At 44.7% G+C, this 16,908-nt stretch overlaps 1 protein-coding gene across 1 annotated transcript in view; it reads right to left on the minus strand.

Moving 5' to 3' along the window:
- The window catches only part of LOC142572716 (uncharacterized), a 36,211-nt gene that overhangs the window by 16,871 nt on the left and 2,432 nt on the right, over positions 1-16,908 (minus strand). The window lies entirely within an intron of this gene.

The raw sequence follows: 16,908 nt of genomic DNA on the forward strand, positions 1-16,908 counted from the left end.
CAGCAAGCACTTTATAGCGTTAACATTATTACAGGACAAATTACGTCCAAAAACAGTGATTGGCCAGAGTTAAGTGACCAGATTTGTCGAACAAAAAATGAAAACAGTGCACCCGGTGGCCGGAGCTATAGCTGTTCGCTATACGTGCTCTCGAGTTCGCCTGCCTTGACGACTTCGGCTTGTCACGGCGTGCATAGCCTTCGTTCCTCGTTGTCCTTCATTTGTTTCTCCAATACGATTCTGCAAGACACCGATCGCTTATACCTTTGTTTGTCGTCAAACGAATCAAACAATGATAGGATTATGCAGAGGTCCGCGCCGCGCGAATTTAGAAGCCCAGTTTGATCTTTCCGTTCGTGAATTCCGGTATTTCGAGCCTTGATGTCATAACCAGGTTCTTTACCTCTTTTTATGCTTTCTTTTATTGATGTCCCGCTCAGTCATCGCAGGAAAACGAAATGGAAATAAACAATCGACAAAACACGAAATAATAATTTCTTCTCGTTCTGAGGTATTCTCATTCCGGTGCCGAGCACCGACATAAAACGAAGCTGGAAGCACCCTTTCGCTGGGCTCCGCACTCATTTCCGCTGCTGACCGTCGGCCGACGACAGTCAGAGAGAGAGAGAGAGAGAGAGAGGGAGAGAGAGAAGCTGGGAGAAGCTTCTCTTCAGGCATATACCGCGTTCCATATTCTGCGAATTAATCTTCGACTGGGAAAAGAGGAATGGGAGGCCGAGGGAGCGGGTTGGGAAAGGGTCCCGCATTCCTTCGGCGAACGGCCTTCAGCTTACGACGAGCCGATAGAGAGAGCAGTAAACGAAAAAAAATATAGGAAATCGGGGGCAGAAATTCTATATTGAAATGGGCTAACTGACGAAGCTAACTTTGTTCGGGGGCTATATTGGAGTTCACGCACGCGCGATGGAACGGTGTTATGAACAGTCGTGAACGCGAGGGAAGCAAGTAGAAGAATGACAAAAGGAAAGAGAACGTAGATAAACAAGCGGGCAAAGGAGAACTCAGCAGTGAGGCTGCGCTCGCAAGGAGCACCGCTGCATAAGCGAGCGCAAACTGTTGAAGCCCGCGTGTATACTGGCTTCCCCATATGCCTCCGTATACACTGGCACAGAGGAAGGGGAAAGCACTCGAGGATATGAGGATATGTGCCGCTCCAGGGGGAAGGTTCGGACCGGCCTGCGCTCGTGCGCGAGCTCACACGTCGGCAGCCTTTACGACCAGACCTGTCCGCGAATCTCGCCCCCGTTTCGTCACCGCGGCCCTCTCAGGAATGCCAGCGGCGCCCGTGCCTTTGGTCGTCCTACTGACTCCTCCCTTCCCTCGACAACCGGATCGCCTTCCCGCAGTTTCCCCGAGGGCACGCCGTAATATATATATGGTGTACAGTACAGGCCATCGATTCTTGGCTCACGCCTTCCTCCGAAGCCGTTGCGCACTGCTAGTTTTGTGCGTCCGATTTCGCTTTACCACCGTTTCGTCCTTTCCTTCTATATTTCTTTTTTTTTCTTCCTTCTCTGGTTTGCTTACAATTCCCAACAATGCCATCCCTGTAGAGCCGCAGCTGTAGTTCACCGCTTCGCGCTTCCTTCGCGCTCTCACTCCTGCAGTCTCCCCTCTGGGTCACGGCGGCGTTTAATTTGGCCTGCTGTGCCGTCTTTGTCATTGCGCTGTTTGCGTGCGCCTCCGTTCGGTTCCAATCTTCAGCGTGGCGCGCAACAACACATCTCAAAAGAGAGCCAGAGGCGAGGGCCTTCTTCGGGAGACCCCCACTCTACGTCTCTCTACTTCCTTTCTTTCTCATGCCGCTTTCTTCTCGAATTTCCCCCGGAGTTTTCTCCCGAGTCCACCGCCAGCCCTTCGCGCTCTCTGACCGTGGAACCAACGTCGTCATCATCTTACACTGCGGCGGGCCTCGCCAGCTAACTCCGGCTTCCGCAAGGCCTTAGCTCGGCCTGCGAGGACTCGAATTGCAGCTGACAGCTGAGGTCGGCGCATGCGCGGTCGAGTGGTGATGCGGTTTTCTGGTTGTCGGAAGGGTGGAAGTAAAAGGGCAGAAGGGAGCGCCTTTTCCCTCGGCCGATGCCTCCTTGAGCGAGTTCCCTCGGCAGCTCAGGCAATCCGCTGTATACGACTACCTGCGTATTCTTCCATGCGCCTTCAAAATAGTGCACGCCAAAGCAAGTGAAGAGACAAATGGAAAAGTGGGATAAGATTTTCTCTCTCTTTTCTTTATTTCTTTGTTTGTACAGTCAACTGTAAAGGTTTACGAACCGTGGTATCCTAGAAAAATTGGTATACTTCTGAAACCTTGAAACGCAGCCTGGTGTCCGCGTTTCTAGAATGTATTAGTATATGCGGGATTCATTCAAATAATAATGATAATAATAATAATAATGATAATAATAATAATAATGATAATAATAATAATAATAATAATAATAATAATAATAATAATAATAATAATAATAATAATAATAATAATAATAATAATAATAATAATAATAATAATAACCTGTTTACCTTTATGTCCACTGCAGGACAAAGGCCTCTCGCAGCTATCTGCAATTACCCCTGTCTTGAGCCAGATGATTCTAACTTGCGCCTGGAAGTTTTCTGATTTCATCAGCCCACCTAATTTTCTGCCGTCCTCAACTGGGTTTACCTTCACTTGGCACCCATTCTATAACGCTAATGGTGCGCCGGTTATCTACCCTACGCATTACATGGCCTTCCCAGCTCCACTTCTTCCTTTTGATATCAATTAGCATATCGACTACTCCCGTTTGCTCTTTGATCCGTACCGATGTCTTCCTGTCTCTTAACGTTACGCCCAACATTGTTCGTTCAATCGCTCTATGCGTGGGCCTTAGCTTGTTGTCGGGCTTCTTTGCTAACCTCCAAATTTCTGCCCCACATGTTAGAACAGGTATAGTGCAATGATTGTACACTTTTCTTTTCAATGACAGTGGAAGCTCCCAGGAAGGAATTGGTAATGCCTGTCAGGTGTTCTCCAATCTATTTCTGTTTTTCTATCAGTTTCCTTCTAATGATCAGAGTCTCCTGTGAGTAATTCAGCTAGGCAAACGTACTCCTGCACATACTTTAGAGGCTGCCTGGCGATCAAGAATTCTTGTTCCCTTGCAAGTCTATTCAACATTATCTCTGTCTTCTGCATATAAATATTCAAACCTACTCTGGCACTTTCTCGTTTGAGATCCTCAATCATTTGTTGCAATCCATCCACAGTGCTGCTGAACAGGACAATGTCATCTGCAAACCGAAGGTTGCTGATATATTCGCCGGTGATCCTCACTCTTAGGCCTTACCAGTGTAATAGCTTGGGTACTTCTTCGAAGCATGCAGTCAATAGCATTGAAGCAATTTTGTCGCCTTGCCTGGCTATTTTCTTGATAGGTAATTTTTTTAATTTTCTCGTGAAGAAGCAAGCTAGCTGTTAAATATTTGTAGAGATTTCCCAAGATATTCCGTGACTGCTAACATTTTTACAGAATCAAATGACCTTTCATAATCTATGAAAGCCATATAGAGAGGTTGATTGTACTCCGCAGATTTCTCAATCTTCTGATTGATGACATGGACGTGATCTATTGTAGAATATCCATTCCTGAAGTCAGGCTGTTCTTTTGGTGGATTTAAGTCGTGTTGCCTTGATAATACTGGAAATTATCTTGGTCAATATTTATACAACACTGAAAGCTCGCTAATGAACCTTTAATTCTTCCATTCCTATGCATTAGTATAATGTTGGCATTCTTCCCGCTCTAAGGCATATTTAAAGTGGTGAGACATTGTGCGTAAAGAGCCGCAAACTTTTCAAGCATAATATCTCCTCCATCTTCTGTTACATCGACTATTATTCCATCTTCTCCGGCCGGCTTTTCCCCGGGACATGTCTTTCACGGCTATTCTAACTTCATTTCTAGTTATATAAGGGGTATCTGTATCTTGCCCATCACTACTTCTAATGTAGGTTGCGTGACGGGTCTGGATAATGTACAGGTCAGTATAAAATTCTTCTGCAGCTTTTGCTATATAATCGAAATTGCTGGTGACATTACCCTGCTTATCTTTCACTGCATACATTTTGTCTTGTCCTATTCCAAGTTTTATCCTGATTGATTTCATGTTGCGGACGTTCTTTTACTGCTTCCTCTATAACTCCGACATTATAATTTCGACTGTCGCTTACTGTCTTCTTGTTTTATCAGCTTTGACAGCTTCGCGAATTCTATCTGATCTCACGAGATAGAAACTTTCATGATATGCCGTTTCTTTACCAGGTCCTTTGTTACTTGGTAGAGCTTACCTACTGGTTGCCTTGGTGCCCTTACCTCCCAGACAACTGTAACTTCTGGAGTAAGTCTAGTCACGGTTTCATTCATTACCTCCATGTCATCTTCATCTTCCTGTTCTAAAGCTGCGTATTTGCTCGCTAGCACCAGCCTGAATTTGTCTGCTTTTACCCTTACTGCGTCCATGTTGGCCTGTTTTTTCTTGACTAATTTCACTCTTCCTCTCTTCAAAATGAGATAAATTCCAGACCTCACTATCCTATGGCTACTACCCTTTACCCTACCTAACACTTTTACATCTTTCACTATGTTAGGATCGACAGAGAGTATTAAACATATTTCATTTCTTGTTTCTCCATAAGAGCTTTTCTGTCCACTTCCTGTTACAGCGCTTCCTAAAGAAGGTATTCATTATTCGGAGTCTGTTGCTTTCCGCGAATTCTACCAACGTCTATCCTCTACTATTCATATAATCAATGCCTTTGTTGTCAATTGCTAGTTCCTCAGCCTGCTTTTCCCCAACTCTTATATTGAATTCGCCCATGACAACAGTATACTGAACTTTCATCTTTCTCATTGCTAATTCAACATGTTCATAAAACTGTTCTATTTCTTCATCATCATGACTGGAGGTTGGAGCGTAGGCTTGTACTACGTTTCATTTATACCTCATACTTAGCGTCATTACGACCACTGCTCGTTAATGCTGTAGGATTCATCTATGTTGCCCGCTATGTCCTTATGAATAAGAAATCCTATCCCGTATTCTTTCTAATCTGAAGACCTCTGTAGCAGAGGACGTAGCCGTTAGTCAGCACTGTGAAAGACTCACTAATTCATCTAACCTCACTAAGGACAACAATATCCCAGGCAATGCCCGATAACTCTTCAGAAAGCACTGCTAAGCTAGCCTCATTCGAGAGCGTTCGCGTGTAAGACGTTGCCAGGTCCAGTTTACCATGGCATATGTAGCTTAAGTTCTGAGCAAGCACACAGATCGGCGTAGAAACAACAGGGCCCGCATTCCCAATGGTTTTCGTTTCTAACTGTTTCTTGCCATTAGTCGCGCACCTTCGCTAATGAAATGTCCAGCAACAGAATCGGCTATAATTTTCTTTTACGAACAGTTCTAGCGTAAGATCTTTTCATGAACACGGCCCAGTATTTCACTTCTAAGTAATCACCGGCATATTTACTAGGCACATTAAGCCTCAAAGCACTAAAAAAAATGCGGTAGTATCAATTTCTGGGGTCGAGATATCGAAATGTGCTTGACGTGTGACAGCCCTGCCCACTGTGATTTCGAAACGAAGAAGCCGCGCCATTACGCCTCAAAATTCGTTGCGCTATCCAGGACAACGACTCTCGTAGTACGAATCGATACATGCAAATTACGTAAAGCAATATGCGCTTCTCTGTTTCCGAGACAATATAAGCCTTTTTTTTTCAAATTATTCTTTTCAGTTCCGATTCTTTTACTAGCTCTTCGTCATTGCTTGGCATGAAGCCCCCTCCCCCGCCCTCACCCCTTGCGGCCCTTCACTTTGAATATAAAGAGGTTCAGTTTGCGTCAATGCTAACGTTTTGCTATAGGAAACTTCATCCGCTAGCATAATTTATGTACTGCTGTGCATCAAAGTCGCAAGGGCAGGCTGGTTGTGGTTTAGGAACTATAACATCAATGGCCTACTCATAATTACACAAAACATAGAAGAGCGTCTAAGTCGAGTGCCTTGTTTGACGCTAGGCAGGAGCAATATGGCTGACGTAGCGCAGCTTATTCAGCGCTTGAAAAGCCCGAGGGACGTGAAATCTTCATGGTTTTCTTTCATTTAAAGAAAAAAAGTTTATCGGCAGGCTATGCATGAGGAATCATGGCGCTAGCCGCTCTTTGGTATGATACACACGATGGACGGGCAATACGAGATTGTAGTTAGACGATAGTGAAGAAAAGAAAGAACTTTAGTCGGGACATAAACGTTAGTCGACAATAGACATTGTGCGTCGATCGGCCAGGGTCGGTAGATGAAGTTGTGATTTTAGTGTCATGATAGTAGAGCTGTAAGAGTAACCGCCTAAGATGAACCTTGTAGCACAGTTCTGGACTGATTCGAGTGTTTTAACCAGATTTAGTTAGTAAGAGTCATATTCTGCACTATGCATGCTCAAGTTTCGGACGGACTATTTTGTATGCTAACAGCTTAACAGATGCGTGCGGTATATGTCGGTGTTCTTTCAGTGGGCATACGAACCGGTGCTTAGGGCGCTCGAGCGCTGAAGCTCTAGGTGCGCGTTCTACTGTAATCATTTGCTATAAGCTAGGAAACAGGTTGAACGTGTCCGTCCCCGGCTGAGTAGCTTTCCCAGGCTTCGCAAAACTATGTACGTAGTATAGAAAGGAAAGCGATTCATCACGGAGGGTATGAGGCTGTAGATGAGTGCAAAAACAGCTGCGCGCCTGCTCTCACTGTCAGTGCAATGTGCAGCCAAGGAAAAAAGACACGCTTGCCAAAAAGTGACGCTTAAGACGTGGCGCCTGTGACGTGTTTCCGAATCCCGAATTGCTTCCGGTGCATGCAACCTGCAAAAGCATAGCCTTCGAGATCTGCTGCTTACGTTATCCAGAGAAAGCCGTCGCTGGGGCGTGGTCGCGAGAACACCACCAATTGAGCCGGAGGATGAGAGCCGTAGCCGGGAACTTCGTATAGACTGACGGGGGCAAGAAAGGCAGTAGTCAGAAAAGAAGCCATCCCAGGAGCGGATGCATGCACTTGGAAAATGCCAGGAACATGGTGCAGCAGCTCAAAAAGTATGAGGATCCACTTCCTGCCCCCCCCCCAAAGAAAAAGTAAAAAAAAAAGAAGAAGAAAGACCCGCGAGAGAACACAACGTAAGTTCTGATCACGGTACTTCAGTTAAAGGAAATCAAAGAATCATCAAAGTGAGCTAAATTTTTCCCCGCAGTTCTAAAATTAACATTTTACTAAATACTACGGGCATATTTAACTGCTAACAGCGGTGTCAGGCTTTACGTTATGAATATGTCGCCAGGCACTGCTTAACCTATAACTTTTCTGTCACCGTTATTTAAAAAATCTCAGTGCCCTTCCGTTCTGTGAAGAAGGATGACCAGCGAAGCTGTGTATGTGGGCCCCTTAATGGCGAATTGCACCTCCGCCGCGGGTCAGCTTGGCATTGCACTATCTTTGGGATCGGCCCACGTATGAGGAGTGCTTAACGCGTGCTCCACCTCCGCCGCGGTTCGGGCCGGTATTGCACTACCTTCGGGACCGGCCCACGTATGGGGAGTTTTTTGTTTGCCACGACACGAAAATTTCCTTGCACGGTAGAGGTATACAGCTTCGCTGTAAAATCTATTCTTTGTTTTACTAATACATATCTCGTCTTCGCAGTGAACTTTAGCACTGTGTTGGGGTGTAGGATACGCCCGAAAAGTTATACTCTGGTTTATAGTCTTGCGTTTGTGAGCTATCTCGCGTGCTTTAATTTTTAGGCATCATAGATTGCAGCATTAATTATGACCACGCAAATCTTATCGAAAACGAGAAGGCCAATACTATTGTCACCGCTCGTTTTTATAAATAAATAATAATCGTAATCAGTTCTCGATTGGCCGAGAATGCGAAATCGGAAAGAAAATAATGCGAAATAAGAAGAATCACTAAATAGGGCTTGTATTGTCTCGCAACGGTTGAGAGGTTCCAAATTTTATTAGGCTGGATTTTTCAGACAGGCTGTGCAACTTGTATGAGCCTATTTCTTTTTTTTGCGTTATCGCGGCTTGTCGGCGTGAACGGATCTATAACCTCCACCGCAGTCAACGTCAGCGTTCAGCACGCGCCGGGTGCATTGCAAGCTGCATTGCGAAGCGTCAGGTCCTTTCAAACTGATGTCCTGGTGAGGCAATTAGTGTAACGCAAAAGTTACTTTGTTTAAATTAGTGTTTACGGCTGCCATGGTAACGTGTTCGGTTAAGCATCTATATACGTGCATACTTGAACACCTAAGCACTTCCTATGATTTGTCAATGCGACAACATTAATGTACAAACGAACGCCACTGAGCGGTCTTTCGAGTCCTCACGGCAAGCGAATGCGTCGACACGCTTGGCGTGTTTTAACGCGACAGCGTTAAGGAACTCGTGTCGCAGAAAAGCCGGTGTCGTCGGCGGCGTTGGCCGTGAGCGATAAATCCCAGCAGGCACTTCATGAATATTGATTTGACCTTACCGAGGCGACGTTAGAACGCAAGCACGAGCTTGTGCGGACAAAGAACGCGCGGATAACACAGGCTTCCGAAAGTGAAAGCGAGGGTGGCATGGCATCGCAGCGATGCCCTCTCCCCTATAACGCAACAACTGACGTGCTAGCGCGGCAGCAGGTGTCCCCTATCGCCCGCTCTGCTCCGTCGAGGCGTGTTCGTGACGTGGCGTCGAAATGCCGTGCTAGCCAATAGGAAGTTACCTGCGGTTTCGCTGTTACAGGCGACGGACGCCGGTTTTTTTCGCTCAACGGACCATTAGACGCCTTCGCATCAATACAGTAGCCTGAAAAAAAAAAGGGGGGGGGGGCGGTGAAAATACGTGAAGCTGGCTTCTCCCCATAAAGATTGTTATTGCAAGGAAGCGAGCAAGACGAATGCTCTTTGTGCTATTACTGATGCCGCGTGTATCGAAAAGACTTAAATAAGCTCGTTTAAGTAATTACGCATATATGCTCGCTTTATGAAATTAACCTTTAAGCTGCAAATAAAAAAAATAACTGCAGCCATTTCGATTGCTACGGAAGTGGCCTGAAGCGCAGTAACCGGAGATAATAAAACAGCGTGATAGGCACGCCGTCGCCGTCTACTACGCGCCTATTTCGTCGGATACTTTTTCTCCTAACGCATGCTTTCTCCTGTAAACTTGTGCATCTGATGTATTGTTTGAAAGCGAGGCACACAAATGAAATGGTCATAACAGGCAGCATCTGTGTTGGAATGTTACTTTAGTATAGAAACATTAGAGAGGGAAAAGTAACAAACAAACGAAACAACAAAGAAAAAAACAAAGAAACGCCAAGTTGACTGTCTAGCATAGCAGCAGTGCTCAAAGTATAGAAACTACGTGCGCCCTCACAGGCATTGAATTTAATATGAATGCCCTAGGAAAAGCAACGCTCGAAAAAAATTGAGCTTCAAATAAGGCAAGATTTTGCAATATTGATATTAGGATTTATTTTTTTTAATTATTTCAATTGTTTATTTCATATATTTAGGATGCCCTCAGTGCCATATGACATTGAAGAGGGCAGTGCTTACAGAGTAATAGTGTAAAGCAAACAGAAAAGCGCAGTCATTTCTGTTAATACAATGATTCTGATTTTACAATGTTAGTTAATATTCCGCGGAAAAGTTTTTTATCGGTGATGGCTACGACACTTGAGGGAAGGCGGTATCATTCCTGAGATGTACGGGTGATGAAAGACTGAAAGAAATACTTCGTGCGAAATGTATAAATTCCTACTTTACTGCGACGATCGACGCGGCTTGAAATGCACTGAGGCCGCAGGATGAAGTCGCCGTGAAGTGTGGTGTGACTGAAAATTTTATAAAATAGAGAAAGACGGGTGATTCTGCGGCAGTTAAGATAGTGGAAGAAGTGCTAGGTTAGTTTTCATTAAGGTTATACTCGCGGCACGGTTATAATTAGAAATAATGAAACGGGTAGAGTTATTTTGTACTAGTTCAATAGACGTAATGAGATTAACGTGACTGGGATCCCATATTGCAGATGCACATTCGAGTTTCGAGCGTACTAGAGTCATGTAAAGCTTTAACTATAAAGAAGTCGGTGTAATTAAAAAGTTCCACCATAAGTACCCGTGCATGCCGTTAGCATCGTTTTTGACGTACTGCATATGAATGGCCTAACTTAAGTTATTTGTGTTGCCTATACCAAGATATTTCTATTACACGACGAAATCGTGGAGAACTTTGTTCAGATGGTAGGTGCTAGGAGCATAATTAATAGGAGTTGCTTATGTTTACTGCAAGTACACCTCGTCCCGCATCGACGATCAAGGCCAAAATTGAAGTGCCATCTTGTCGAACTAATTTGTACCATTCTTCCTTTTTGTTAAGAACCGCCAATGAATGGAACCGCCTTCCCGCATTCACAGTCTTAATTTCTGACACCGCCAACTTCAAGATCGTCGCTCAAATTGCAGTATAATTTGATTTTGTAGTCTTGTCCTGTACTGCAAATGTTGTGTATTTTCACCACTCCTTTCTGTTGTGCCTACTAGGCCTTGAAAGTATGTTTAATAAATAAATAAATAAATAAATAAATAAATAAATAAATAAATAAATAAATAAATAAATAAATAAATTCCTTGCTTATGACGCTTTCGTTCCTCTTCGAAAGAGGTATACAGAGGCAAGGATGTGAGTCTCTACCCCTACAGAGCGTCGTCCACCGAATTTCAGGCTCTGAAACTTACTCCGCGTTGTTTACGGACGCCACGCACAGCGTTTAGAACACGCGAGCGGACGTCTCCTACTTTAACTGTGCATGAGCACGTATTACGATCTGGCCACGAGTAATAAAGCTATAAGCACTCTTACAGAAAGAAATAAAAAAGCTGTCCATCAGTTGTTTCCGCGTTTCTTTAAAAGACCACGTCTAGCTCGCTCACCACGGCGCCTGCACGCACTGTGATAATAGACGCAGCCCATCGACAGGTTTCCCTCGTGCTCTGCCGTGAAGGAGGACAGACGTCGACGAGCCAAATTGCACTTACGACACGCGCCGACCGATAGGCAGGGACACCAGAGGGGACCCGACTGTCCGCACCGTGCCGTCTGCGAGAAAACGGCTCGATAGAAGCACGGTACATTACATAGCTACGAAGTAAGCGACCCCCCTCCCGTACTGCTTCTCCGCTTTTTTTTTTCTTTTTGCTACTTCTGTCGGCGCGGGAGAGTGGTGGTTGCGGGAAACAAGAAAAAAAAAAAGAAAGGAAAGGCAGAATGGCTTCCTTGCCGTTTGTGCAGGAAAAGCTCAACACCAGCGCCGTCCATCCATTTCCTTCCACCCTCCGACGACCCCCGTCGGGCCTGCAACCTCGCTGTCTTCCCGCTCAAGTAGACGCTCGACGAAGTCGGCGAGGCGAACAGATACGTATATAAATTCAAGACGGAACCCGGGAAGCGGAAGAAAATCGGGGCAGGAAGTGATTCGGGAAGGCAACAGTTGCTTCTTCTCCTGTCACATTTTCCCGCCATCGATTGTCGGTGTGGAGAAAGAAACAAAGGGAAGGTAGTCGGAGACAAAAAGAAACGGAAGTGACAACAAAAATGAATACACTGTGTCCGTACCACAATGGCACCAATCATTCAGCTGTTGCGCGCGGATTGCTTTGCGCTGTCTGTGGGGCTTTTACAGCTAGCCACGCAAGTGTAGTTTGTTGCCACGTGTCTTATGGCAGATCTGATTTGCAATTTACTGCGAGATCTTTTCATCGTTTTTCAGTACTGAAGATAAAAGAACAAAACAAAACAAACTGATGGGTACATTCAGGAGACTGAAAAACAAGGCGAATAGAAGTGTCAGAAGCAGTTAGGCATCAATCACTCATTTGTCGCAGTATTGTGCTAATGGATATGGGGCTTGTTCTGCTAACCGCGTTTTTGGTAAATGGAAACAGTTTACTACAGGATACACCCCAATATCCTGCAGATATAACTCATAATTTGTTGTCGCATGCAGAATTACAAATCAAGACGGAATCACGTCGCTAGCGCAGGGACTATCGCCAACATGTAGTTAGTATACAAAGAAGCAGGTTAGAACAGGGGAAAAATGACGCGCCCCTATTTTTACGAGGTCCAGCAAGTTTGATCACTGGCTGAATTAATTGATCGTATTTAACCTTACTGACTATATGTGACCTTTCAGAAGATACAAAACTAGAGATATAGAGAGAGAGATAGAGAGGGAGAGAGAATGAACGTTAATGAAAAGGATGACTCAATGGCCAGCGTTTGCTACTTCTGTGCTTCTTGCGCTGTGTCGTTTGCTGTGCTTATTCATCCATTTATGAGGCCCTTGGGCTAACCAATAGATTGGCTAGTGTATCACATGCAGATTACGCTAATTTGCACAAGTAAAAACAAGAAGAAAGCAAAAGAACAAGAAAGAAGTTACAGTGACGTTTCACTTCGTGAGCGTGAGTGACGCGCAAGCGTATAGGTGCTACAACGCACACGAAGCTATCGGCCCTCGGTGCGCCTAGAAGCATACGCTGCCCGCATCGCAGATAGCATTCAAGACAGGGTTCGCGCGGCCGCGCTGTACGCAGCCGCCGCCGGAGTAGAACGCCCCCAGTGGGAAGACGGCGCGCTTCCCCCGGTTTTCTTACTTGAGTACGCAAGATTGAACCGCCATCGTCGGTGCAGATTCACGCGCTTTCACTCGCACACACGGCATACGATGTTAAGGGCGATGTTTCTACGGCACGAACCAACACCACCTAGATAGCACAAGGCATTTTCACTCCGATCCTTGACGGCATGCTAGTGACTCGAATGCCATAGAATCTAATCTAATGGGAGTGCCCCCGAGTAGGTAACAGTGATTTTGACGTCACCGCTTTTGTCACGCCAGCCTCGGCAATGAAAATTCTGGGCCAGTAGCATGGCGCAGGGAACAGGCCTTGTGCTACCTAGGTGGTGTTGGACGAACTCGGTACGTCCGTATCGCAAAAACAAACCTGTAGCGACAGTCAGTGGAGCACGCCTCCACCTACCTTCGTCCTCCACGACGTTTCGCCTCAAGGTGACCTAGAATTTCCTCTAACTGGGGTTGCTTTGCCGCGCGCTCAGCGGGCTCCTTCGTACTTCGCGGCTTCGAACAGACATTCGCCGATTGCGGAGGCTAGCCAGTTGCGCTTGCGCGCAATAAAGTTACACAGGCGAGAAACAAGCTTTGACGGCCACTTGGTTCCGTCAAATGCGTATTGCTGGAATCTGTCGCACCGATGAACTTTCGCAGCCGCCGTCGTCATGATATTTCGTATAAAGTCCAAGTGCTATAATCATATTGCTCCCTGCGGCGCCGTATGCTGCAGGTGCGAGGAAAAGCATGAGAGGGTGAGCCGAGAAGGATGGTGGCTTGATGCGCAGGCCCAGTGTTGTGTGCGAAATGCGGCATATTCAAATACATGTAAAAAGGCAAAAACGTTTTTCTGAGATAACCCCTGGACCGATTTTAACGAAATTCGTTGAATTTGCGAGAGCAAGGTAAATTCTAGTGACTGTTGGTCGCAGAATTTCTATTTAGGCCCTGAATTTTGTTAAAAAAAATTTCGAAAATTCCAAAGTTTGAAAAAAATAGAAGCACGAAGTTTACAGGTTCACAGCTCTGCATAAAAAACCCGGTTCTGTAAACGGGATCCATTAGAGCATTGTAAGCGGGCAAATTGCGCATGTCATTTTACATCTTAGGTGAATTTGTTACGTTGCGTACAACGGTTCTGCAGAAGCTGTAATTCCATAGTACTACATTTCTTTAGATTCATGTGTAACATATCAATTTTGTCCGCTTTAGATTTACTATTAGATGCAATTCGCAGAATTGTATTATCGTTTTTCGTTGCTGAGTTACAGAGTTGTAAACTTGATAGTTTCGTATTTCGAACATTTTTGATTTTTGCCAATTTTTAATAAAAATTGACGACCTAAATCAGAAATGTGAAACCAACAGTCACTAGATTTTACGTTTTTCTTTTGAATGCAACAAACCTCGTCAAATTTGGTGCACTTGTTGCCGAGAAAAACGAATTCTCCTTTTACATGTATTTTACATATGTCCTTTTAACAATGTTTCATCCCGACCAGACGGGCTTCCGTCAAACACCGAACTTCATTACATGTATTTAGATAGGAGCACCCGAGCTAAGGCTGCCTCTTAAGTTCCCCTGCTTGCGTTTCGTGCTGATCTCGTTCCCGAACGTCGTTTCCAGCCTCTCTTTTATGAGGAACTTCCGTGCTTCCTTGGTCACACATCTCGTGTCTGCGCGGTACTTAACAATGACGTTGCCTGTCGACGTGCGCATACGCTCTTGCTCGGCACCTTCGTGGCGTCTGCTTGCTCTGCAGACGCCTGTTCGTTGTTGCTGTCCTGAGGAAACGACGACACAGCCGATCAGCGTGTACGCTCATAACTTTACTGAGGGTAAGAGAACGGCAGATAGTGTTTTGTATTTTTAGAGCTTCGCTTCGGCGACAAAGCCATGGTCTGTTCTGTTCCGCTGTACATGGGTCGTTGTGGAGATATCCAGGTCACGTGCACCTCGGCTACTACATTGTCACGGTGAAAAATAAAATATTAAGTGATAATACTAAAACAGATAACTAAATAAATAAATAACGATAAAAGTGATAAAGAAACAAGGCTGCACTGGAGAGTCAGTTGACGTCTTTTCACGCCATGAGCCGAAATTATATATATATATATATATATATATATATATATATATATATATATATATATATATATATATATATATATATATATATATATATATATATATATATATATATATATATATATATACTTTGCATTCTTCATCCGTTGGTGCGAGGGTCCTCCATGTATACGATATCGATGAGAGGCTCAAACGCACACCTCCGTTTACTCGGCCGCTGACGGGAAACAACTGTAGCCGTAGCCAAAGGCTGTATCTCGTCGAGATCGCAAATTGTTCTCTTCCTTGGAACGCAAATTTCTTCACCGTCGAAGACGCCAAGGCAAAACTTTTCTAGCAGACCTCTCGCCATTTCCATTCCCTGTACGTACGTGGGGCATCTCAAGTCGTACGTGCTGAGCACCGACGCCTGGTGTCGGCTGAAATATGACGCGGCGCCATCCCTGGAACATGCAAACTAAAAGACAGCGCTAAAACCTTAATAACTGAAACAAAACGAATAAAGGATCCCGGCAAGGACGCCGCACATTCGATACTGCGGCAGCTATTTCTAATTTCACAAACCGCACTTGTATTGTGTGTGGATCGATTGCTGCAGCACATCAAAGAAAGTTAATTTGAGCAGATAGAAAGCAGCCGAAAATTGTAGCGAACACACGATGCAGGGCAGCCATGAGGAGGCTTCGGTAAAAAAAAGAAAAATCAATAATGTTTTGAAAACAATGGCGGCAGCCATGTTGGAAAAACTTGTGTTGGATGATATTTAGTTGGCGCTTCACTGTCACGCAGCGCCAACAGAACGATATGCTCTACGCTTTCATTTCGCCTGTCAAACTCACCTGTCAAACTCACTAAATATAGGTTGAAATATGAAGTTGAAAAAGAAAACCAATTCTGAGACGAATTGCAGGATGAGGCTGATCTCGTCACAGTGATGGAAAACGGGAATGTGCTTAAAAAGTAATTTATTGAATGCATCGGTCAAACGGCCTTTTGGGCGCTGTTATTAGAATAATATACCATAGAACATGGTAGGATTTGTAAAGGCCATAAGTTAACGGACTTGATTTTTTTTTTCATTGTAAAATTTTCTTTCTGGCTTGAGTACGTACCTTCTGTCACATGTTTGTTAAGCACAGCCAAAATGAGAGCCAACGAGAATGGAGTGCTTCTGCGCCGTCTCTCCTGGAAGTTGTGTGTCCGCGGCGGAAAACTTATTGGATTCAATGCAGCACAAATGCCCAATACAAGATGAGAAGACTCCGACATGAACCACCTAGTCAGCGTCAACGCCCAAGTACGTCTCCTTGACATAATTATTCAGCTGTGAAGCTTAAAATACATATAAATATATACAGACGCTGCATTGCTCCTTGTTTTTAGAGCCTTTTAGGCGAACGGCAGATCTCGGCTTGATAAGAATTTTTCCGATACTTCAAATAAACTTGCATGCAAGAAGGACAAACAGCATAACGATCTATATGCCTACTCAGGGTGACATAATTTGCATTAGGCCTACAGATCTTTTGGCAGGAAGCTGCTGAAAGACTTGCCCATCAAAGGCTTCCACACTAAACAAAGCGGTTCAGGACACGACCAGACATGAATGTACCGCTGCGACAAAGAAGTCAAAGGGCACTGTTATCAAGCGAGAAGAAGTGAAGGAGGAAGACATGCAATGAACCAACATTTGGCAAACGTTAGCATAACTTGTCCACAACAGTCCCAGAGAAAAAGACACTTGAGAAAGGGCGCTTGATAAATACGTTTAAACATTCATGATTTGTTGAAATGAATTCGGGAGATGGCGTAAGTTCCGTCCCATATTGTGGCAAAACGTCGCCGAGAAACGTATCTATTAAGTATGTTCCTGTTACTAAATGGTAGAGAGACTGGACTATACGAAGGCGTCAAATGATCCCACTGGTGAAACTTTTGTGCACGAAAGGCTTGCACAAGAGAGAGAGAGAGAGAGAGAGAGAGAGAGAGAGGTGTAAAAAAAAGTGAGGTTAACTAGATGGACGTTCGGTTAGCTACCCTGGACGGGCGAAGATAGATTGGTGATTGAAGGAAAGGAGGAAAAT

This window comes from Dermacentor variabilis, chromosome 2 (genome assembly GCF_050947875.1).
Source record: "Dermacentor variabilis isolate Ectoservices chromosome 2, ASM5094787v1, whole genome shotgun sequence".
Taxonomy (NCBI): Eukaryota; Metazoa; Arthropoda; class Arachnida; order Ixodida; family Ixodidae; genus Dermacentor; species Dermacentor variabilis.